This window comes from Macaca fascicularis, chromosome 8 (genome assembly GCF_037993035.2).
Source record: "Macaca fascicularis isolate 582-1 chromosome 8, T2T-MFA8v1.1".
Taxonomy (NCBI): domain Eukaryota; kingdom Metazoa; phylum Chordata; class Mammalia; order Primates; family Cercopithecidae; genus Macaca; species Macaca fascicularis.
This window is the reverse complement of record NC_088382.1, coordinates 23277091-23299441: the sequence shown is the minus strand read 5'-3', so window position 1 is coordinate 23299441 and position 22351 is coordinate 23277091. Positions and strand designations below refer to the sequence as shown.

At 49.8% G+C, this 22351-nt stretch overlaps 1 long non-coding RNA gene and 1 pseudogene across 1 annotated transcript; both read right to left on the bottom strand.

The window, feature by feature from the left end:
• Window positions 1–17774: 17774 nt before the first annotated feature.
• LOC123575332 (U6 spliceosomal RNA) lies at window positions 17775–17868 on the bottom strand (annotated as a pseudogene).
• Window positions 17869–19565: 1697 nt separating this feature from the next.
• LOC135964686 (uncharacterized) lies at window positions 19566–22342 on the bottom strand. Its single transcript, XR_010577211.2, has 2 exons — window positions 22207–22342; window positions 19566–19713 (listed from the first exon to the last, which is right to left on the bottom strand). It is a non-coding gene; the product is annotated as an uncharacterized lncRNA (long non-coding RNA).
• Window positions 22343–22351: the final 9 nt, after the last annotated feature.

The following is a 22351-nucleotide window of genomic DNA, read 5'->3' as shown; positions in this document are numbered from 1 at the left end:
TCTCTAGAGCCACACGTGTCTGCCCTCCTCTCCCCTCGCTATGGTGTGGCAGCTCCCTGGCACTTCTTCCCTCGGAACAGGAAAGATGACGTCCCTTCCACCAGAGAGGGGGGTGAGGAAGGCGGCACAGGCCAGTGGGAAAGGGGGGGCCAGGGGTCAGATAGGCTTTAGCTGGCCCCTGCCCCCATCACCTACCCTGGGACCTTATCTGTGAAATGAGAGGAAAAGGGACTCAGGGACAGGTGCCCCTGTAGAGTCAGAGCATCCTCTCCAAAAGACAGCCCCTCCCCACCCAAACCGCATGCCCCACCGGCTGCTCGCCTCACCAGCCAACTCCTGGGTCTACCGCATATGGCCTCTTGGCAAAAGACCAGCATGGCTATAGTTGCCACTGCCCCAGGGCCCCCTGGTGGGGCAGGTGCAGTCACCACCATGGCCATCTGTCCAGCCTTCTTGGTTCCAGCCTACCTGGTGCCCCCTTGACAACCTTCCCTACTATCCCGGGCTCACAGCCTAGGCCCAGAGGGCTGCTGCTCAGATGGCGACAGACAGAAGGGACATGTTACGAGGAAATTGAAATCGCAAGGCAGCCTAGGGGGCACATAAGGGGCAGATGACAAGTCCTCTGAGGTGGGGAAGGTTAGTGTAGACTGGGGGATCTGGGAAGAGGCAGGCAGGAGAAGACTTGGGGCAAGGGTAGGACACAAGAAGAGTGGGAGGGAGGAAAGGACTAGAAACATGTCTCCGGGGCAGGCGTTCACACAGCTGCCTGCCCACCTGTGATGGGAAAAGAGCAGCACTGGGGGTTGGAGAGGCAGGAGGACCAGGGTGCAGGGGCCCACGCAGAAGCTCAACTCACTGAGCCAGGACAGGAGCCAAATTCTGATTAACATAGAAGCTCCAGCTTTGGGACAAAGGGGTCATGTCCGACCTGGGGTAACTCTTCCCTGTCTTCCTCCTAGACCTGGCCCAGGCTGGTGACCTCACTAAAACATGCCTGTCACTAATGACACTCTTGGGTTACCCCTTCCTCTTTAATTAGAGCAGGCCCAGAGATTCATTTTAACCAATGGGATACAACAGGAGTGATGCTCTGCCAGTTTCAGCCTAAGCCTAGAAGGCCTAGCAGCTTCTACTTTGATTCTATTGTTTGAGGCAGGGTCTCACTCTGTCACCCAGGCTGGAGAGTGCAGTGGTGTGATCATGGCCCACTGAGGCCTTGACTTCATGGGCTCAAGCAGTCCTCCTGCCTCAGCCCCCCAAGTAGCTAGAACCACAAGCTTGCACCACCATACCTGGCTAATTTTTAAATTTTTTTATGGAGATCGGGGGCAGGGGTCACTATGTTGCCCAGGCTGGTCTCAAACTCCTGGCCTCAAGCCATCCTCCCACCTTGGCCTCTCAAAGTGCTGGGATTACAGGCATGATCCCCTGTGCCTGGCCCGCTTCCGCTTTTATACTCGGGAGCACTAAGATGCCACATAAGAAGCCCACCCTCCTGTTTTGCTGGAAAGGCCACGTAGGGTAGGAGGGATCACTTGTCCCAGAGTCTCAGCTAGGTCCCACATCTAGCTGAGCGTAGTTGAGTGACTACCCTGGACCCAGCCGACCCCATGGGGAACAGAGTCTTGTTCCCCACTCTGCCCTGCCACAGTCCTTACCCTCAGATCCCTAAGCACAGTAAATGACGGTGTGTTTAAACCGCTGACGTCAGGGATCTATTACACGGCATAAAGATTCATCACCAGAATGCCCATCAGCATGCTCCTTTGCTTGCTACTTCACAAGCCTTTCTCCATCCAAAGGGCTCAGAATGACATAAAAAAGCACCCCTAGAGGCCGGGCGCGGTGGCTCAAGCCTGTAATCCCAGCATTTTGGGAGGCCAAGACGGGCGGATCACGAGGTCAGGAGATCGAGACCATCCTGGCCAACACAGTGAAACCCCGTCTCTACTAAAAAATACAAAAAAAAAAAAAAACAAAAAAAAAACTAGCCGGGCGAGGTGGCGGGCACCTGTAGTCCCAGCTACTTGGGAGGCTGAGGCAGGAGAATGGCGTAAACCCGGGAGGCGGAGCTTGCAGTGAGCTGAGATCCGGCCACTGCACCCCAGCCTGGGCAACAGAGCGAGACTCCGTCTCAAAAAAAAAAAACAAAAAAACGCACCCCTAGAAAACCACAGGGCTGGCCGGGTGTGGTGGCTCACACCTGTAATCCCAGCACTTTGGGAGGCTGAGGCGGGCAGATTACCTGAGGTCAGGAGTTCGAGACCAGCCTGGCCAACATGGCAAAACCCCATCTCTCCTAAAATTACAAAAATTAACTGGGCATGGTAGTGCAAGCCTGTAATCCCAGCTACTCAGGAGGCTGAGGCAGGAGAATCGCTTGAATCTGGGAGGCAGAGGTTGCAGTGAGCCGAGATTGTACCACTGCACTCTAGCCTGGGCAACAGAGCGAGACTCTGTCTCAAAAACAAACAAATAAACAAACAAACAAAGATAAAGAAAAGCACAGAGCCGTGGGAAAGACCGTTCCAGCTGGAAGAGGAGCAGTGAGGAAAGGGGACCAAAGAGTGGAGAAACGAGGGCTTTTCCTGACCCCATTTCCTCCAGAGCCCTGCCTAGGACACAGCCTTTCTGGAGCCTCCCAAACATGCTTATTGTTTTATTTTTCGTCCTGTTTTGTTGTAGAGACGGGATCTCACTATATTGTCCAGGCTGGTCTCAAACTTCTGGCCTCAAGTAATACTCCCGCCTCAGCTGCCAAAAGTGCTGGGATAACAGGCATGAGCCACCCCATTCAGCCCTCTGCTTATTAATTTAGGAAAAAGAATAGAACAAAAGGGAAAGCAGAGAGAGAGAGAGAGAGAGAGAGAGAGAGAGAAGAGACAGAGAAAAAGGGAAAGAAGGAGAGAGACTCCTTCTTCCTTGACAACAAGCAGCTCAATCCTCAGCCTCCACCGTACAGAATGCACAGTCTCAGAATATTTTTATCCAGCCCCAGACGGACTCAGTGCACAATTGAGCCTGTGAGAAGGAGGCAGTCGGTGATCCTCCCCAGGCATTCACAGCAGCAGGTGTTTTCTGAGTTATTTAAGGAAGGTCAGGCTGTCCCCAAATATCTCCCCAACCCAGGTGCCACAAGGCCTGAAATATCACAATTTCATGCATGCATGCATGTATTCCTTCAATAAATATTTATTGAGCTCCTACTTTTTGCCAGCCCTGTTCTAGATGCCAGAAATACAGAGGTGAACAAAGCAGTCAAGGTCCCTTCCCCTGATTAAGGTTACGCTTTGGAAGAAAACGAATAAATAATTTTCCATTATAATAAGTGCTACAAAGGAAATAAAGAGGGTGATATAAGCTGTCTGTGGAGAAACTGGAGGTGCTATAACTGGAGCGGAGTGAGTGAAGTGGGGAAACTGGTACTGTGAAAGGAAAGTTGGAGAACTACAAATATCACCTTATGTCACTATCTTGACAGCCCATTCTGTCCTTTTCTAACTTGGATTTCTCACCCTCTGTGCCAAATTCTTTCTCTTAGAAATCTCTTCTCAGCCGGGCGCAGTGGCTCATACCTGTAATCCCAGCACTTTGGGAGGCTAAGGCGGGCAGATCACGAGGTCAGGAGTTCAAGACCAGCCTGGCCCCCTCTCTACTAAAAACACAAAAGTTAGCCAGTTGTGGGGGCAGGTGCCTGTAGTCCCAGCTACTCAGGAGGCTGAGGCAGAAGAATTGCTCGAACACGGGAGGCGGAGGTTGCAGTGAGCCGAGATTGTGCTACTGCGCTGTAGCCTGGGAGAGAGAGGGAGACTCCATCTCAAAAAAGAGAAAAGAGATCTCTTCTCTGGGGGTCTCAATAGATAAATATGTGTGTCTGTGTGTTTCTGTGTCTGTGTGTGTGTATGAGCACACAGGCACACAAGATAGGGTCTCACTCTGTAACCCAGGCTGAAACACAGTGGTGCGATCACAGTTCACAGCAGCCTCCACCTCCTCCAGGGCTCAAGCAATTCTTCTGCCTCAGCCTCTTGAGTAGCTGAGACTACAGGCGCACAGCAGCATGGCTAGCTAATTTTTGTATTTCTTGTAGAAACGAGGTCTCGCTATGTTGCCCAGGCTGGTCTCGAATTCTTGAGCTCAAGTGATCCACCTGCCTTGGCCTTTCAAGTGCTGGGATTACAGGCGTGAGCCACCACGGCCAGCCCTCAGCAGGTACCTTCTTATCTTACCAGGGGACTTGAACTTTTCTTCCCTAACCTCAGCTTTTCTTGTTCCCACCCCCTGGACATCTCTACCTTCCTCTCCATCTAAAACAAACCCCTCCCACCACCTGCCAATAAAGACCTTTGAAAAGCCTTAAGCATTAAACATTATTCTTTTCACATACGATATTAAAGACAAAATTTTGTGAAATGGCACAATTCTCATAGAGATGCAGAAATTAAAATAGTTTCTAGGTAACTTAATTAAAAAATGTTCGGCTTTAATTCACTTTATCTATCTATCTATCTATCTATCTATCTATCTATCTATCTATCTATCTGAGACAGTCTCTGTCACTGAGGCTGGAGTGCACTGGCATAATCATAGCTCAACTGCAGCTTTCAACTCTTGGACTCAGGTGATCCTCCTGCCTCAGCCTCCCAAGTAGCTACTAGCCACCAAACCCAGCTAATTTTTAAAATTTTTTTTGTAGAGATGAGGTCTCACTGTGTTGCCCAGGCTGCTCTCAAACTCTTGGCCTCAAGCAATTCTCCTGCCTCGGCCTCCCAAAGTGCTAGGATTATAGGCAGGAGCCACCATGCCCCACCAACTTATCTAAATATTTTTTGTTTGTTTTGGTGGGAGGGATGTGTTTACTGGGGCTCCGAGCACAAGTTTATTCTGCCTACGGTATAATCCAGACTTTCCCTCCGAGTGTCTCTATCCTACAGTCTCTCACTGCAGTTTGGAGCCATTGTTGACTCCTGCCTCTCCATCATCCTCTCTGTCCAATCAGATCGTAGATCCTGCAGGCTCTATCCACTCCTTACAGCCCTCCCCATCACCCTCTTTTCTTTCTACATCTATTAGCTCATCTGAGGTCGTCCAAAGGATTGCAAAACGTCCAAGTCATCTTAGACCTTAGACATCTTCTAATTCTCACCACCTCAATTTTATAGACATACAAAAGGGAGACCCAGAAAGACAAGAGGGATTTCTAAAGGTCACACGGCTAGTGGATGACAGACCTGGTCTCCTTGACAGCTCTAATAACCCTGCTAGTTTCTTTGCCTGCACTCTGGCCCATTAAATCCATTCACACACAACAGTCCGATTTACGCCTCCAGGGCTGCTGCCATCACGACCTTGCTCTGCCCAAAAGCTTGAGTGGCTCTTCACTGACTTCAGAATCATCTCCGGCCCTCTTAGCTGGCTTTCAGGCCTTTCCATTTCGTGGGGTTCCAACACCCACCTCTGCAAACTTGAATCTGATGGGAGGGGCCGGAGTGCATTCCCTAAAACATCACATCTATCATCACCATTAGCTCCATCAACAATGAGGGATTCCTGTTGTCCATCACAATGTTAATGAAAAGACCCCACTTGGCTGCCCAGTCATGTGTTCTACCTGAGACGCTCCCAAAGAGGCGGCATGTACAGAGGTTAAGTCCATCTGGAGAATCAGCTGACCACATTCGTGTTCAAACTCCTCTGCTGTTGAGCTGTGTGACGTTAGATAAGGTTGCTTAGGTCAGGCATGGTGGCCTAAGTAACTCCTGTAATCCTGTAATCCCAGCACTTTGGGGGGCTGAGACAGAAAGATTATAAAAATTAGCTGGGCGCTGTGGTGTGCGTCTGCAGTGACAGCTACTCAGGAGGCTGGGGTGGGAGAATCACTTGAGCCTGGGAGCTTGAGGCTGCAGTGAGCTGTGATGGCGCCACTGCACTCCAGCCTTGGCAAGAGAGGCGCCTGTCGGCCGGGCGCGGTGGCTCAAGCCTGTAATCCCAGCACTTTGGGAGGCCGAGACGGGCGGATCACAAGGTCAGGAGATCGAGACCATCCTGGCTAACACAGTGAAACCCTGTCTCTACTAAAAAATACAAAAAACTAGCCGGGTGAGGTGGCGGGCGCCTGTAGTCCCAACTACTCGGGAGGCTGAGGCAGGAGAATGGCGTGAACCCGGGAGGCGGAGCTTGCAGGGAGCTGAGATCCGGCCACTGCACTCCAGCCCGGGCGGCAGAGACTCCGTCTCAAAAAAAAAAAAAAAAAAAAAGAATCGCCTGTCTCAAAAAATAAATAAGTTACTTAGGCTGGGCTCAGTGACTCACGCCTGCAATCCCACCACTTTGGGAGACCGAGGCGAGTGGATCACTTGTGGTCAGGAGTTCGAGAGCGGCCTGATCAACATGTTGAGAACCCCGTCTCTACTAAAAATACAAAAATTAGCTGGGTGAGGTGGCACACACCTGTAATCCCAGCTACTCAGGAGGCTGAGGCAGGAGAATTGCTTAAACCCGGGAGGCAGAGGTTACAGTGAGCTGAGATTGCACCACTGCACTCCAGCCTGGGTGACAGAGTGAGACTCTTTCTCAAAATAATAATAATAATAATAAAATAAATACATTGCTTAAATTTTCTGGGCTTCCCAGGGTTGTTTTGACAATTATATGAGATAATACTCAATACAAGTTAAAGTATTGCTACTGTTTATTATGACTACCACAATTTAGTGACGTGACACTTATTAGTATTTGTTAACAAAGCGTCCCTGCTTCAGGCCATGTTGGGCTACAGTGGTGCCCCAGGTTCCCTTGGCCTGGCGAAGCTCTACCCCGTGGGAAACAACTGATCTTATTCTGATGAGTTGTCTCCCCACCCTGCAGCCTTTTCTCTCCAGGTTTCAACCCCAGAAGGCTGCCTTATGGGGGTATGCCCCGGGACAGAGGCGCAGCCGAGGAAAGAAAGGAACAAGGAGGGATTCGCTGGGGGTTGTGGGGAAGCAGGGCTGGGCCGGGCCAGCCTGTGACTGTGACACTGACCGAAAGGGAGCTGGTTGGAATCCTTATTCACCACCTTTGTTTTTTTTTTTTTTTTCTTTTTTTTGAGACAGGGTCTCACTCTGTCACCCAGGCTGGAGTTCAGCCGCACGATCTCACAAGTTCAGGTTGCTCACTGCAACCTCCGCCTCCAGGGCTCAAGCGATTCTCCCACCTCAGCCTGCTGAGTAGCTGGGATTACGGGTGTACGCCGCCACACCCGGCTAATTTTTGTATTTTTAGTGGAGACGGGGTATTCACCACCTTTGGCCCCTCTTTCCCTCTCCCTCCTCTTTTAGCTGTGCCACATAGTGCCAGCCTGAGTGTATACATATGCACACACATGCACACACACACACACAAGCATGCACACGTGCAGCCCCCACCCCCCTGCATTCTCCTTTTGCCCCTTGCCCCCCCCCACTGCCTCAATTACAGCTAATTGAGAGGTAAATAGGCTCACCACAGCAGTTGTAATCAGTGACATGTGAAGCGAATTAAATTTCTTACACCAAAAATAACAGGACGATTTGCCTGCCATGGCCCATCATTCAGATGGTCGCTTCTTGGGTTGCGGGGGCCGTGCACACATAGCCTGTGGGTTTCAAGGTCCAGGGTTCCCTTTGCTTGACTGGCTCTTCCAGGCAGAGACTCGAGGGGTTCAGCAAAGCAGTCTGGGGGTGGTGGGTATTATCCATGCCAAATACAAAGGAAGTGCCCTGGAGTCCCTGGCATTGACTGGGCTGGGTGCTGGCTGACTTCTCAGTCCTGTCACTTGCATTTAACCCTCACAGCAGCCCTGCGTTCTACACCTTCAAGGCAAATCATACTGTGCACAGTGGATAGTCGCAGCCCCAGGCCTGCGACTGTGGCCAAGGCACATGCTCTTGGTCTGCTGCCAGACTGCCTCCTCCTCCCAGCCTTGCTACAGCAGAGGACAAGAGACACAGTGGTGGCCAGGGTCACCCTGCTGTCCTCCCACGCTACGCAGCAGAGTGGCCCAGCTCTCCCAGGCCACCGTTTCTTCTGGCCCCTGAAAAACACCCATCTGAGCCGGGAGGTGCTTGGCCTGCTCTGCCCGTCTGGATTGCTGCCATGCTGGGGGGCAGGAAGGCTGCCTGGGACCCGCCCACCCCTTGGAAAGAGGAAAGGAGTTGCCTGAGCGCAGTTGCCCACTGTCAACCTCACCTGCCTCCTTCACCAGCTTCCCAGGCCCCTCCCCTGTGAAGCAAATGCTTTCCAGGGAAATTCTGGCTCCAGTCTTCATCTGGCTGGGCCTCCAAGACTATACTTAGAAAGTGGGAGAGGACACAGCCCTGCCAATGGGCCAGCTCCAGGGAGAGCTGGCATCATCCAAGACTTTGGCTGCAGAAAGCCAAAGGCAAGTCCCCCACTCCAAGTCCCGCTCCCGCCACCCAATCCGGTTACCGCCTGCCTCCCCCTGCTTCCTGAGCCCAAGAGCAGTGAACGCGCTCAGGCCCGATTTCCTGCTGCTGTCTTACAATATTATAGTTTGATCAGGAACTTCCCTACTTATAGATTCCCAAAGGGTACAACTATATCAGAAAAGGAAAAAGCCTATTAAGCAAATGTGCTTTTTCTGTAGACACACACACCACACACACACACTGCTCCTTTTCTCTAGTTTCTAGATGTCTTTTAAACTTAGGACTTCAAAAGTATCTGTGTGTGTGTATGCATGTGTTTTTCAGAGGTGTTTGTGTGTGTGCATGCATGTGTTTTTATGTGTGTTTGTGTATGTATGTGGGTATGTATATGCGTTTGAATATGCATATATATAGCTGTGCATGTGTGAGTCTATGTATATGTGTGCATGTGCATATATGGGGTGAGTGTATGTGTGTATGCATGTGTATGTCCACATCTATATGTGTGAGTGTGTGTATGTAAGTGCATGCATGTGTGTATGTGTGGGTGTGAGTCTATGTATATATATGTGTATGCATGTATATGTTTATGTAAATTGTGTGTGTATATGGGGTGGGTTGAGTGTATGTATGTGCATGTGTGTGTATATATGTATATGTGTATGTGTATATGTATTGTGTGTGTATACATGGGGGTAGGTGTGAGACTGTGTATGTGTGTGTACATATGTATATGGATATGGATATGTGTGTGGGGTGATAGGTTGTGTGTGTATATGTAGGCATGTGTATATCTGTGTGTGTATATATATGTATATGTGTATTTGCATGTGTGTGTATACATGGGGGTAGGTGTGTGTGTGTTTTATGTGCATATCTGTGTGTATATGTGTATGTGTATGTGTGTGCATATCTGTGTGTATGTGTGTGTACATATGTATATGGGTATGTATGTGTGTGGGGTGGTAGGTGTGTGTATGTATGTGTATATCTGTGTGTATATATATTTATATGTGTGTGTATTTGTATGTGTGTGCATACATGGGGGTAGGTGTGAGTGTATGTGTATGTATGTATGCATATGTATGTGTGTATCTGTGTATGTGTGTATATATCTGTATAGGTATATGTGTATGTGTGTATGTGTGTGTATAAATGGGGGTAGGTGTGTGCATATGGTGTATGTATGTATGTGTATATATGTGCATATCTGTGTGTATATACACATATTTGTATGTGTGTATTTGTGTGTGTGTTTTTATAAATGGGGGTAGATGCATGTGTATGGTGTATGTGTATATATGTGCATATCTGCGTGTATGTGTGTATATATATGTGTATGTATATGTGTATGTGTGTATGTATTTGTGTGTGTATAAATGGGGGTAGGTGTGTGTATGTGTACATATGTGCATATCTGTGTGTGTATATATGTATATGTGTATGTATATGTATTTGTGTGTATGTGTGTATACATGGGGGTAGGTGTGAGTGTGCATGTGGGTGTGTGTATATGTGCATATCTGTGTGTGTATATGTATATGGGTATGTGTGTATGCATTTGTGTGTATGTGCATGTATACATGAGGGCGGGTGTGTGTGTGTGTGTGTGTGTGTGTGTGTGTGTGTGTGTGGATGTGTGGATGTGGGTAGGAGGGGCTGGAGGGTGTCTGCAAATGGAAGGTGCTGCCTTCCTTCCATTCTTTCTTGTCATCCCCACCCCCACCAGCACCAGGGCACTTGCTAACCTCACGGAGGTGCCTGTGATGCGAATGAGGACGCAGCACGCAGACCTGTCTGAGGGAAGCTTTTCTGGCTACTCCCTGGGGAAGACCTCGGGGAAAAGAAGCCAGAAGGATGGGTAGAGAGGCGAGTTCACCACGGGGCAGTCACAATGGAGGGCCCAGCTGCTCCTCACCTGGGGTGGGGTGGGAGGGCTAGGCCTTGACGTCCCCACCCTTACCCCAGCCTCAGACCCCAGCCAGTGCCTGGGCCCCTCCCTAAACTAGGATGGGTGTGTGCCTGGGCCAGGACACTCTCTCCAGCCGAGGGCAAGCCTCAAAGAGGGACACAGCTCTGCACTCTCGACAGCTGGGGAATGAAAGCCTCCCCCTGGAGGGGAATCGGGGTCACCCTCGAGTCCCCCAACGCCCCCCTTTCTCTCCCCTCTTCTCTGCGCTCATCATTGCCGCGCCCCCCGCCTCTGAACCCTGCCCCACAAACCAACGCCTAATGGATGTGGCAGAGTCCCTCACCAGTCCCCACCCCCCAAGCCCTCCATGGATGGCATCGAAACCAAACCGCACATCCCGGGCCAAGCTGCAGCATGGGCTGCATTCACGTGACTCTTCCTGCCCCACAGCCAACTGTGTAGAGATTTGCGGACACTGGCCAACAGGAAGCAAACTCTCCGGGAGAAGGAACCTTGGCTGAATGCCTCCAATGTGCTTCGGGGTCCAGCCAGAGTCTGGGCTGGCGAGGGAAGAGAGCTGGGGCGGAGGTGGCTCCTTGTAGTTGTTCTGTGGGTTGCCCAAGAGCCAGGCTCCTTACTGAGAGCCAGCTCAGCTGTAGGTGACCCCTGACAGGTGGCCCTATCTTATCCTCCAATACATCGGCCCCAGAAGCCAGCCCAGCACCCATTGGCCCCCGGCAGACGCTCAGTAGGAGGGCAGGAAGGGCTCTGGACGGGGAGTCAGACTTCCTAGGAGCTCCATGTCCAGTTCTCCCAATTGGCCTTCAGCAAACCCCTTGACCTCCAGGAGCCCAGCTCCTCCTACCCATAGGGTCATGGTGACCCGGAAAGGACTTGGGCTGCCTGGCAAGGCCGCCATTTTAGGCAGTAAATGACAGAGAAAGTGGCTGTTTCCAGGCTATTGTACCCAACAGAGAGAAGAGAGAAAAGACTGCGACCATGGGGGAGGTGTCAGGGACAGCTGAGGGCTTTCCCTGCCACAGCAGGACGTGCTGCTGCACGGAGGCCGTGAAGACCCCCAGCACCCTGGGGGTGGGGGGAGCTGGGAGCAGGCTCAGCATGAGGTGGGGTTCCCCCTGCTTTGTGTCCCCGGAAGGGCAGGCACAGTGACAGGCCCTGCTTTCTCTCAGAGGCCCTGAGAGGAAGCGGGGGAGAGAAGGAGTGGTCTTTGCGTCTAGTCCAATCTGTCCATTTCCGGTTGGGGTCTCAGGGCACTGGTTACTCCTTAATCACTTCGGGGCTTAATTACAAGGAGGGGGGTGGGAAATGGGGAGTGGGTGAGGGGTGGGAGCCCCTAGGGCTGGTTATCGCAGCCATGCTTCAGGGTGGGATCGCACCATAGCGAGATCCTTGTGACACTTTGCCACGAAGTTCGGGGTCTGTCAGTTTCCTAGGGCTGCCATAATGAGTTACACAGACCACGTGGCTTAAAACAACAGAAATTAATCCTCTCCCAGTTCCAGAGGCTGAGAGTCCAAGATTGAGGTGCTTGGTCCAGGGGTTCCTTCCCCCAGAAGGCTCCAGGGGAGCTTTCTTCCTCGCCTCTTCCAGCTTCTGGTGGCTCCAGGTGTTCCCCGGCTTGTAGCCACATCACTCCCATCTTCGCCTCTGTCTACACGGCTATCTCTTCCCTGTGTCTGTGTCTCTGTGTGGCGTTTCCCCCTCTGGGTCTCTCTTCTTATAAGGACACCAGTCCTATTGGATTAAGAGCCACTTCCTCTTAACTAACTACATCTGCAACGATCCTATTTCCAAATAAGGTCACATTCTGAAATCCTGGGAGTTAGGACATCAACATGTCTTTTGGGGGGACACAATTCAATCCATAAAAAGGGGCATTGGGAGGACTGAGATTCCTGGGGCTTGCTAAACGCCCAAGTCCCTCCTGCTCCGTCCAGATAGGAGCAAACGCCATGAAAAGGAGGGCTGCCAGACGGGGGAGGGTCCCAGGGAGTGTCTAGCGAGTGCCCGTGAACTCCGAGAGGTTGTTTAAACCGCCCTCTGTTAAGAAGGGGGTGGGGCCCGGGTGGGTAACTCACTCAAAGCAACATGATTTTCCCCAGAATAGACCCAGGTCCCAAGAGTGGGGCACAGGGGCCCATCCCCCTTTGAAGTGCAAATGCCGGCCCCTGGGTGCAGCCCTCCCAGAATAATCAGTGTCTTGCATCTGCTGCCCTGCCTGAAGTGCGACCCGCCAGCTGCTCTCGTTCTCTGGGTGCCCCACTGGCTGAAGTCAGGTGGCTGGAGGATCAGGCCCCAGGCAGACCCGGTAATCAGCACTTAGCAGGGAGGGGGAATTAAGAAAACAGTGTGTTTAATGTGCTGGGTGGCAGCTGCGGCCCCGCTCCCATTTGCTTAGATACCTGCTGTCCCCACTGGGCCCTGGGTGGGGGGAGGGTGGCATGAGCAGCCCTTTGTTTAACAGCAGCTCACTTACAGGAGCCCCAGGCTGTCGGGCAGGTCACAGGAGGAGGATGGGACATTTGGTGGTTTTGATAACAATCAGCAGTGACCTTGGTGGTAAGGATGCTTAGCGCCAGGCTCCCCTGCGGCTGAGGGTCCCAGCTGGCTGTTCTAGGGTCACCCATGAGGCTCCACCTTAAACCCCAGAGCTTCTCCACAAGAGAAGTCAAAACCAACACCACTGACAGGAGGATTCTGCTCTGAAAGCTGGGGCTTGGGAACCAGACGGAGCAGGAGCAGGAGCAGCTATGGAGACTGGTGGTGAGACCCAGCGCTCCGTCGGGCTTTGGTTAAGTTATCTAACCCAAACCTCAGTTTTCTCATCTGTGAAACAGGAATCAGTCGTTACAGGGTGGGCATGAAAAACTGTATGTAAAACACCTGTCAATAATATTCAACATACTCTTTCCTCACTAGGACCCAAGGTGCCTCTAGAAAGGGTTAAGTCCTGGCACCCGCTCCCTGCAAAAATGAGTAAGGTCAGGTGAGAGAAAAACACCAGGTAGCCCCATCCTGGCCTCCTGTGCTCAGACCTTGCTCAAGAAGGGATGGCTTCTTTCTTTCTTCCTCCAGATCCTTTATCTGCCCCTTCTCAGCCATGACCACATTACCTCTTGGGCTACCTGCCTCTTTTAGGGCCCTAGTGGGGCAGATCTGTCTTGGCTGAGATAAAACAAGGCCAACCTGAACAGCTCCTAGGCTGAGCAAGACAGCCTGAAATTCAAGGTTCACTGAGCGAGTGCTCTGAACAAACTCCCAGCACTGGCACCCGGAGCCTGGGGTCTACAGGCCCAGCCAGAGCTGGGGAAGGTGGACTCGGGCATGCAAAGCTGCCACCTGGGGGTGATGCCCAGGGCTGCCTTCTCCAGAGCTTCTCCTTGGAAGGGATAGAGCTGTGCCTGTTCTTTCCCAGGAGGGAAAGGCCTCCTGGCACTGGCGCCTGCTCCTTGTGCCTTCCTGGGTCCCTCTGGGACATCAGTCCCGACCTGCCACAGGGAAAAGACCCCGTGGCTCTGAAGAGGAGGCATTGGAATAGGAACTACATTCCTTTGCTTGGGTGGGCTGCTGTAACTAAGAACCACAGGCCAGGAGGTTTCAACAACTGAAATGTATTCTCTCACAGTTCTGGAAGTCTGAAAATCAAGGTGTCAGCAAGGTTGGTTCCTCCCGCAGGCTGTGAGGGAGAATCTATTTCCTGCAGCTCTCCCAGATTCCAGCGGTTTGCTGGCAACCTTCAGCATTCCTTGGCTTGTAGCTGCATCACTCCAATCTTCACACAGGGCCTCTGTCTTCACATGTCCGTTTTTACATAATGACACCAGTCATATTGGATTAGAGGTCCACCCTACTTCAGTGTGACCTCATCTTAACTAATATCTACAATGACCCTATTTCTAAATAAGGTCACATTCTGGGTATTGGGGGTTAGGATTTAAATATATAGTTTTTGGCAGGCGACACTACTCAACCTGGACTTAAGTGTAGAGTAGGATTTGTTTGTTTTGAAGACAGAGTCTCGCTGTCATCAAGGCTGAAGCGCAGTGGTCTGATCTCAGCTCACTGCAACCTCTGTCTCCTGGGTTCAAGTGATTCTTGTGCCTCAGCCTCCCAAGTAGCTGGGATGACAGGTGCATACCACCATGTCCAGCTAATTTTTGTATTTTTAGGAGAGACGGGGTTTCATCATGTTGGCCAGGCTGGTCTCGAACTCACCTGACCTCAAGTGATCCATCCGCCTCGGCCTCCCAAAGTGCTGGGATTACAGGAGTGAGCCACCACACCCGGCTGGATTTTGACCAAAGAAGTAGCACCCCCCTAATACTTGCTCTCCTAAAGCTAGGGCAAGAGAGCTTTCCAGTATGACTTATTTGGGAGAAGACAAGACAAAAAAAACAAAAACAAAAACTGGTGTGCTTGGGGCCAGGGCCTCTGGGGCAGGAAGGAGGCTGCCCTCCCTGCATAATCACTGTCTCTCTTCTGCCTGTGTAATGTGCTGGGAAGAATTAGAAGGTCAGTCTTTGGGCTTTGCCATGAGGTAGCAGAAACTATTAAGAGTTGTCCTGGCCGGGCATGGTGGCTCACGCCTGTATTCCCAGCACTTTGGGAGGCCGAGACGGGCAGATCACAAGGTCAGGAGATCGAGAGCATCCTGGCTAACACGGTGAAACCCTGTCTCTACTAAAATACAAAAAAAAAAAAAAAAAAAAATTTAGCCAGGCGCGGTGGCGCACGCCTGTAGTCCCAGCTACTCGGGAGGCTGAGGCAGGAGAATGGCATGAACCCGGGAGGCAGAGCTTGCAGTGAGCCAAGATCGCGCCACTGCACTCCAGCCTGGGCGACAGAGCGAGACTCCGTTTCAAAAAACAAAACAAAACAAAAACTTGTCCTGTGAGCTGACTTAGAGCCCAGTGATCTAGCATGATTTGGAGAGAGGAGTGGCCTCACGCCTCTGCCTCATGGCTCTGCCTCTGGGGAAACCGCCCAGGTACAGTCCACATGCATGCATCCCACTAAGCTGCCCTTCATCTCTCCAGGCTCCTTCCGGATCTGTCAATCTGCCTAACTAGTTGTGCCTATGTCAGAGAGCTGTTTTGATAAGTAAATCAGATGATTAGGGCAAGCTGGCACACAGTAAATGCATGAATTCTGGCCATTGCTAGCCCGAGTCAGGGAGGGATGCCCTGCAGAGAACACAGAAGGTATCTTACAGTGTAGAATTGCTGGGAATACAAGGACAAACGAGACCGGGGTGGAATGAGGGCAGCGGGCACGGGGAAAGGAGATGCCTAGGATGACTCCCACTAAGAGATCCACAGGAATACGGAAGAGGAGCTGCCTCCCCAGGCACCGACTTGAGCACCCCGGCTCTTAAAGCTCCCTCTTCCCGTGTGGTCTACTGACACCTGATGGTAAATAATGGAAATGCAGCAAGAGTTGCAAGATTTTGTGTATGTGTGTGTTTTTAATTTTACTTCTGTAACAGGTTAAAAGTACTGCTGCCTCTTCAGACACATGGATACAGCGCCTATGGCCACTCTAAGTTTCCGCACATATACCAACTGACACAGACCTGAAACTATGAGGGCTTTACGCTGGGGTCCATGATGGTGCTGCTGCTGCTGGGCGTCTTTCTGTTCAGGGCCAGGTCAATCCCAGGACAGCCTTCAGAAAAGAGTCAGGCCGGGCACGGTGGCTCATGCCTGTAATCCCAGCACTTTGGGAGGCTGAGGTGGGGAGATCACTTGAGGTCAGGGGTTCAAGACCAGCCTGGCTAACATGGTGAAGTCCCGTCTCTACTAAAAATGTAAAAATTAGCCGGGTGTAATGGCGCACGCCTGTAATCCCAGCTACTCAGGAGGCTGAGGCAGAAGAATCGCTTGAACCCGGGAGGCAGAGGTTGCAGTGAGCCAAGATCGCGCCACTGCACTCCAGCCTGGGCCTGGGCAACAGAGTGAGACTCTGTCTCAAAAAAAGAAAAAAAGAGGAGGGGAGAGTCAGTCCTCTCTGGGTCTAAAAATCTCTAGAGTAGAAGCTGTTGCTGCTGCTTGATTACAATATGCCTTCCTCCCCTATGTCCTCCAAATAGCAAAAGAAAACCAGGCTGCCACGGCCAACCCAAAAGGCAGCACAGCTGTCTCTTGTCATTCTGAGCACCCGAGTGTTTGGATTTGGGAAAAGGAAGTGGGAGGGGGAGAAAGAGGAAGAGAAGAGAGAACAGCTTGAGAAGGACATATCTGGTCCTTTCTTGAAATCTATTTAAAAATTAGCACTTGCTGGGGATGCCATGAGGTGGTCAATCACCTATCTAGGAATTAGGATTCAAGCCCTGAGGCACTGAGCTGAGAATTAATTATTGCTCTGGAAGGACTGGTGACACAATCTCTAGGCATCGTCAATGACCAAACTGAGCTGTGGTGGCTGGGCCTTGGGGTCTAAGGGCGCAGCCAGAGCTGGGGAGGGTGGGCTCCCTCTCTCGGGCATGAGCAGCTGCTGCCTGGGGGTGATGCCCAGGGCTGCCTTCCCTGGAGCTTCTCCTTGGGGAAGGGCACCTGCTCCTTGACGGGACAGGGCTGTGTCACCAAGACTCGGGGACCTGCAGGGGAAAGGCTTCTGAAGCTGACACCTGCTCCTTGTGCCTTCCTGCGTCCCTCAGGAGCCACGAGGATCTTGTCTTGTCCTCAGGCTATAAGAGCTCTCTAGTAACTACCCATCCCCGTCCTCTGAGACCTGCTCGTCGGTGGGTGTCACATAGCAGAAAGGAGAGGTCCTCAGGGTTAGTGGGTGCATCAGACCTTCCAGCTGCCATGCCGACCGCCCTCAGGGCAGCTTTCTGGGGGCCTCTCTTTTCATATGGTTGGGAGTCGTGGTGGTTGACGTGGAGAGAAGATAGTACAAGGTCAGTAGAGTTTGGTATTTTATTTTGCTCTTTATGAAAAGGGTGCCAGGCCCAAGCCTGTCTTTCCTGAAATAGTTTTACTTAGGAATACAATTCTGGGATCCCTAAGGTTAGCCATCCCACTAAGAAATTTTGCATACCCACTTTTATAGCCATTGACCTTATTTCTCTGATAACACTTAAGGGCCTGGTCATAACCTTCTTACCCTACAATACAAAGACAAAACAAACAAAAAACCATGGTCTTTGGAGAAGAAGCCATGAGTTAAAGCCAGGCTGGTCACACACTACCTATGTTAACTTGGGCAAGTTACGGAACATCTGGCTTTAGTACCATCATTAATAAAATAGAATGTCTCTCATCAGCCACATAAGAGACACAATAAAACATTAGCTTCCTCTAGACACTCATGGCAACTTATGATCACTAATTCTTCTAGGAGACAAGGAATCTTACTCTTTTCCCTTTGTTTTGAGATCATGAGATCATAAAATAGTTTGCATCTACTTTTGATTTTTTCTTTCTTCTTTAAAAAAAATTTTAAAAGCATGTCATCCTTGTGCAGGGGCCATGCTAATCTTCTCTGTATCGTTCCAATTTTAGTATACTGTTGCCGAAGTGAGCACCTACTTTGGATGTCTACAATCACCCGGTGATACAGAGATAATCCCTGCTCAGATTGCTTTACAGGTAAGGAAATTAAGGCTAAATGACATAGTCATTGAGGAATGGGCCTTAAATCTCTCAAAACTGTGAATTCATTTTATCATAAAAATATAAAGCTTGTTTTTCCTTTTCTTTCAGAGACAGGGTCTAGCTCTGTTGCCGTTAGAGTGCAGTGGCATGATCATAGCTCACTGCTGCCTTGAACTGCTAGGCTCAAAAGATCCTCCTGACTCAGCCTTCTGAGTAGCTAGAACCACAGATACATGCCACCAGGCTTGACTAATTTTCATTTTTATTTTTGTACAGACAGGGTTTTGTTATGTTGCCCAGGCTGGTCTCAAACTCCTGGCCTCAAGTCATTCTCCCGCCTTGGCCTCCCGGAGTGCTGGGATTATAGGTGTGAGCCACTGTACCTGGCCCCTAAGCTTTTTTTTTTTTTTTTTTTTTTTAAGGTATATTATTAGAGATGTAGAAATGGAGGCCATGAGATTAAACAGTTCCCCACTCACCTAGAGGACCTCTCATCTCTCTTTTCTACTGTATGATGTTTCTGCCATTTGTCATGCAATTAATTAGAAAAAGGCAAAGCCAGGATTCAAACCCAGATACTCTGGTAGCTATTTTGTAGCATTTTCACTTAATCTTTAACAGTTCATTGTCCCCATTTATATGATAAATGGGGTCAGAGATAGTAAACAACTTTAATTCTCATAATGTAACAGTAGAACACAGAATCCATCTTGGATCTGCTGTTTTCCAAAGCCCATGATTTTCCATGTTAGGCGACCACAATCCGAGGACCTTTCTGCACAGCAGGAACACAGAGTGACAGAAGGAATCTCCACCAGATTTCAGCATCCTCGAGTTCCAATCCCAGTTGTTCCACTAAATCTGGGTCAGTTACTTGGCCTCCCCGAACCTCAGGTAGCGGGCGGTAATGTTCCCCCTGCCCCATCTTCAATATTAGAGGACAGTGGGTTGAGGTGGGCATGGGGGTTTGTGCTGACAACAGCCATGCACTTGGAATCTCTCCTGGGCTCTTGAGGAAAACTCTATTCCTTATTCCTTCTTTTTACATGGCAGCAGCAGAGTACTAAATACCTCCCCAGAGAGCTCCAATTGCTTGAATTTGTGTTAATGTTACTTCCTGTACGTTGGTATTTGTATTTTTCAAAGCAAGGGGAACACCAGGGAACACAGTCCATGAGGCAGAGCTGGGGAAAAGTGCCAGGTCTGGAAGAAAAAGATCCTCTTGTCGTTAAGCTGGGAAGCCAGAGCTTCCCATTCCAGACTTCCGCACAGGTCTGTAGGGGAAAGAGCCATGGCCCCCTAAGGTATTTATTCTATCCTGTTCTATTTTTTTTTTTTTTTTTTTTGAGACGGAGTCTCTCTCTGTGGCCCAGGCTGGAGTGCAGTGGCCAGATCTCAGATCACTGCAAGCTCCGCCTCCTGGGTTCACGCGGTTCTCCTGCCTCAGCCTCCCGAGTAGCTGGGACTACAGGCGCCCGCCACCTCGCCTGGCTATTTTTTTGTATTTTTTAGTAGAGACGGGGTTTCAACGTCTTAGCCAGGATGGTCTCGATCTCCTGACCTTGTGATCCACCCGTTTCGGCCTCCCAAAGTGCTGGGATTACAGGCTTGAGCCACCGCGCCCAGCTATCCTGTTCTAGAAAGGGAGCTCACCACCTCAGAAAAATTGATCAGGAGCAGAGCGGTGAGTTCAGCAGTGTCCTGCCTTGAGTGAAACGGTCCATTCATCGTGTAAAAGCTCTGCTGCTGGCTTTGTGTCTTGGATTGGCATCCCCTGGAGTTTGATTTGGTGATATAGAAGGGACAGGAAAAAGCCCATCATTACCTAGAGAATATGGCAAGAAAGAGGTCCCATGTGCTGCCCAAGAGGGATCCTGGGCACAGCCATGGCACACTGGCCGCAGGCCAGATTTAGATTTCCTGGATTGTAGAAATCACGTTGGCTCCCTGTCCTCCACCCATCTGGGGACCTTAAAAGGAAGAAATCTAGCTTTGCAAAGTACATGGCTAGGCCCTGGATTTCCACAAGAAATACAGATGGCTTAAACATGTTGGAATTCTGTGATAACTTGGTTTACTTTAATACAGTATACTTTTTAATGCATTAAATTAGCAAGGATTTTTTCTCCCTATTACAAGTCAGGATAGTGGTTTCTGGAGAGAAAGGGGAGATGGTTAGTCACTGAAAGGGGACAGGATGGGGACCTCTGAGAGGCTGGAAATGTCCTGTCTAGTAACTTGGGTCTTGTTACACAGGTGTGTCTATTTTGTGGAAATGCGTCAAACTATCACAGTAATGATCTGTGCAGTTTTCTATGTATGTTACTCTAAAAGAAAATTTTCTTAAAATTAAGGCGTTTTTGGTTTTAGTGTTTTAACAAGAATGAACACCCAGTGCTAGAGAGGCTGCAACGAAATCATGGTGAGACCAAAGGCTGTCATACATCTTTCTTAGAGCAGTGGAGCCAATATAAGTCATGAGCTTTGGTATTGTTCATATTCTTTGTCCTATGCTTTTGGAAGGCTCTTAAATATCCCAGAACACAGATGAGTATTTATGTACCAACAAATCCATCACAGTGTAAGCAAAAGTTGAAAACATGCTAAATGTTAAACAACAGAGAAAATAAGGGTATATTCATTTATTTATTTATTTATTTTTTTTGAGACGGAGTCTTGCTCTGCCGCCCAGGCTGGAGTGCAGTGGCCGGATCTCAGCTCACTGCAAGCTCCGCTTCCCGGGTTCACGCCATTCTCCTGCCTCAGCCTCCCGAGTAGCTGGGATTACAGGCGCCCGCCACCTCGCCCGGCTAGTTTTTTTTTTTTTTTTTTCAGTAGAGATGGGGTTTCACCGTGTCAGCCAGGATGGTCTCGATCTCCTGACCTCGTGATCCGCCCGTCTCGGCCTCCCAAAGTGCTGGGATTACAGGCTTGAGCCACCGCGCCCGGCCAATAAGGGTATATTTATGATTAAGTGTTATATAGTCATTAAACTGAACACTTAATAAGTGCAGTTTCCCATGCAATTAAGAGGCAGAATGTAAAATTTATGTTTCTTTAGTTTCAACTATATTAAAGCACTTGGAGTCTCATAGTAAATAAAGACCTGGTTTTTCTTAAGAAACAACATTAAGTGTATCTTTAAAAGCTCAGTAAATAAGCTAGAAGTCACTTGCTTCCTGAACAAACCTGATGATTGGGCATCATAAAAACCCCGCCCCCGCACACTGCCAATGAAAATATAAAATGCGGGAGCCACTTTGGTGAGTCGTTTGGTAGTTCTTCAAACGGTTAAACATGGAGCTATCATATGACCCAGCCATTCCACTCCTAGGGATATACTCAAGAGGAATGAAACATACATCCACACAAAAACTGATATATGAATGTTGACAGCAGCATTAATGGCCCAAAAGCAGAAACCACTCAAATGTCTGTCTACCAATGAATGGATACACACAAAGTAGTATATTCATCTAATGAAATATTATTTGGTAATAAAAAGAAATGAAGCCTGATTATGTGTCATGACCTAGATGAAACTGGGAAACACTGTGCTAACTGAAAGAAGCACTGTATGATTCCATTTATAAGAAATATCCAGAACAGGCCGGGCCGGTGGCTCACGCTTGTAATTCCAGCACTTTGGGAGGTCGAGGAGGGCAGATCACTTGAGGTCAGGAGTTCAACACCAGCCTGGCCAACATGGTGAAACCCGATCTCTACTAAAAACACAAAAATTAGCCAGGCGTGGTGGCGCATGCCTATAATCCCAGCTACTCGAGAGTCTGAGACATGAGAATTGCTTGAACCCGGGAGGCAGAGGTTGCAGTCAGCTGAGATCATGCCAGTGCACTCCAGCCTGGGCGACAGAGAGAGACTCCATCACACACACACACACACACACACACACAATCCAGAACAGGCAAATCCAGACACAGAAAGATCAGTGGTAGGGTTGGGGAGAAATGGAGAGTAGCTTCTAATGAGTACAGTCTTTTGGGGGTGGGGAGAGAATATGGAAATGTTATAACATTGATTGTGATAGTTGCACACTCGGTGACTTCTGTGACTAAAAATCATTGAATGGCACTTTCAATGGGTGAACTGGATGGTATGTGAATTATATTGCAGTAAAGCTGTTAAATACATACACACACACACACACACACACACAGAGTAACTAGTAACTCACTCACTCACTCACTCACTCACTCACTCTCTGTCTCCTCCCCTCTCTGGGTAACACAAGAATGTGCATACAAACCTTCAAACCTTACTCCGCCCCTGCCTTCTGGTGGAGGTGGAGGAGGGCCCGAGTCTCACACTTCAGCCTGGTCTCATTCCTCATTGTCCCACGGGATTCATCCTCACCACTTCAGTTCCTGGGGTCTCAAGACGGGAAACAGGGG